At 48.3% G+C, this 2,515-nt stretch overlaps 1 pseudogene across 1 annotated transcript; it reads left to right on the forward strand.

Moving 5' to 3' along the window:
• The first annotated feature begins 800 nt into the window (after window positions 1-800).
• Window positions 801-2,155, forward strand: LOC102855212 (annotated as a pseudogene). The gene has a single exon (XR_439042.1). The product of XR_439042.1 is annotated as a tubulin alpha-3 chain-like (transcript).
• The last annotated feature ends 360 nt before the right edge of the window (window positions 2,156-2,515 follow it).

Genomic DNA, 2,515 nt, shown 5'->3' on the forward strand with positions numbered 1-2,515 from the left:
GAAGCTCTGTCTCACATACTTTGGGTATGTTGTCAGGAGGCACCAGTCCTTGTGAAGGACATCATGGTTGGAAGACAGAGCAGGAGAGGAAGATCCCAGATAAAATGGATCAACACAGTGACTGGAGTAGTGGGGGTAGATGTATCAGAGATACTGAGACTGGTTCAGAATTGTCCAGCGTTCAGAACTATTGTACATAAGGTCACTATAAGTCACAGGCAACTCCATGGCACATAACAACACCCCCACCACCAACTTTCATATTTCTTTAAAATCATAAAAAACCCATTAATATCACTACAGAAAAATCTTTGTGATTAAATGGGTTAAAGTAACATATTTTCACTTTTAAATGATATAGTCATCATAGAATTTAGATATAGGAATATATTCTTTGTTGGGAGGATAAATATTTTAAAAGTCTACTCTGTGCATTCAAAATGCCTTCTGAAAAGGCATACTTGGGAAGATATTTAATTTATACAAGAATGTCCACAACATGGATTGATGTGGGAACAGTGGGATTAAAAATATGTAACTCACTTTGACAACCAAAGGCAGGATAGAAAAAGATGGAAACATATTGATTGTAGTGACTAAATGGAGATAGAGGAGTTAGAAAGAAATGTAAATAAGACATAGAAGCTTGAAGTTTAAAGCATCTGCTAAACCCAGAAAGGACTATGACTGACACTTTGACTTGTAAGCAAAGTATTTTATTATCTTTAAAATGTTATGAATACCGGTTACAGAGGCGGTTGAAGTCGAGCAGCCGTTTTGCAGCAGACACAGCATCAGAGTTCGCCATGCGTGAATGTATCTCCACCCGTGTGGGGCAGGCAGGTGTCCAGATTGGCAATGCCTGCTGGGAGCTGTACTGCCTGGAACATGGAATTCAGCCTGATGGCCAGATGCCAAGTGACAAAACCATCGGTGGTGGGGATGACTCGTTCAACACGTTCTTCAGTGAAACCGGGGCCGGCAAGCACGTGCCCAGGGCGGTGTTTGTGGACCTGGAGCTGACTGTGGTTGGTGAAGTGCACACGGGGACCTACCGGCAGCTCTTCCACCCGGAGCAGCTCATTACAGGCAAAGAATACACAGTCAATAATTTGCAGAGGCCATTACAACCTTGGCAAAGAGATCGTAGACCTGGTGCTGGACAGGATCCGTAAACTGGCTGATCTGTGCACAGGCCTGCAGGGCTTCCTCATCTTCCACAGCTTTGGAGGCGGCACCGGCTCAGGCTTTGCATCTCTACTCATGGAGCGGCTCTCGGTGGACTATGGCAAGAAGTCCAAGCTGGAATTTGCCATTTACTCAGCACCCCAGGTCTCCACGGCCGTGGTCGAGCCCTACAATTCCATCCTGACCACTCACACGACCCTGGAGCATTCCGACTGTGCTTTCATGGTGGACAATGAAGCCATCTACGACATCTGCCGTCGCAACCTCGACATAGAGCGGCCCACGTACACCAACCTCAACCGTCTCATTGGGCAGATTGTGTCCTCCATCACTGCCTCCCTGCGGTTTGATGGAGTCCTAAATGTGGACCTGACGGAGTTCCAGAACAATCTGGTCCCATACCCTCGCATCCACTTCCCCCTAGACACCTATGCCCCTGCCATCTCTGCTGAGAAGACGTACCACGAGCAGCTGTCAGTGGCCGAGATCACCAATGCCTGCTTCGAGCCGGCCAACCAAATGGTCAAGTGTGACCCTCGCCACGGCAAGTACATGGCCTGCTGCATGCTGTACCGAGGAGATGTGGTCCCCAAAGATGTCAACGCTGCCATCGCTACCATCAAGATCAAGCGCACCATCCAGTTTGTGGACTGGTGTCCGACTGGATTTAAGGTGAGCATTAACTACCAGCCGCCCACAGTGGTCCCTGGGGGCGACCTGGCCAAGGTGCAGCGGGCTGTGTGCATGCTGAGCAACACCACAGCTATCATTGAGGCCTGGGCACGCCTGGACCACAAGTTCGACCTCATGTATGCCAAGCGTGCCTTTGCACTGGTATGTGGGCGAAGGCATGGAGGAAGGGGAGTTCTCCGAGGCCCGGGAGGACCTGGCAGCTCTGGAGAAAGATTATGAAGAGGTGGGCGTCGACTCTGTGGAAGCAGAGGCTGAGGAAGGGGAAGAGTACTAGATGGAGTGCACCAGGCAGGTCTGTCCTCACCTCTGTCTGGCCACCTTGCCTCCCAGTGTGGCTGTGGCCAAGTTGTAAGTTTTCATGATTAAAAGGTCTATGTAAAAAAAAAAAAATGTTATTAATACCAGGAACACCTGTTATTACCACTGTTGTTTTTATGTGCCATCGAGTCACCTGTGAATCACAGTGACCCTATATACAATAGCTGTGAACTCTGCTCTATCCTGAGCCAGTATCTCTTTGCAGACCTATTCCCATTATGCCAGTTATTGTGTCAATCCACATCCTTCGGGGTCTTCCTGTCCTGAGCTACCCTTTCATCCTTCAAAGCATAATGTCCTATTATTCAAATATATG

The sequence above is a fragment of the Elephantulus edwardii genome, unplaced genomic scaffold (genome assembly GCF_000299155.1).
Source record: "Elephantulus edwardii isolate Elephantulus edwardi_28Jun2011 unplaced genomic scaffold, EleEdw1.0 scaffold00439, whole genome shotgun sequence".
Classification (NCBI taxonomy): domain Eukaryota; kingdom Metazoa; phylum Chordata; class Mammalia; order Macroscelidea; family Macroscelididae; genus Elephantulus; species Elephantulus edwardii.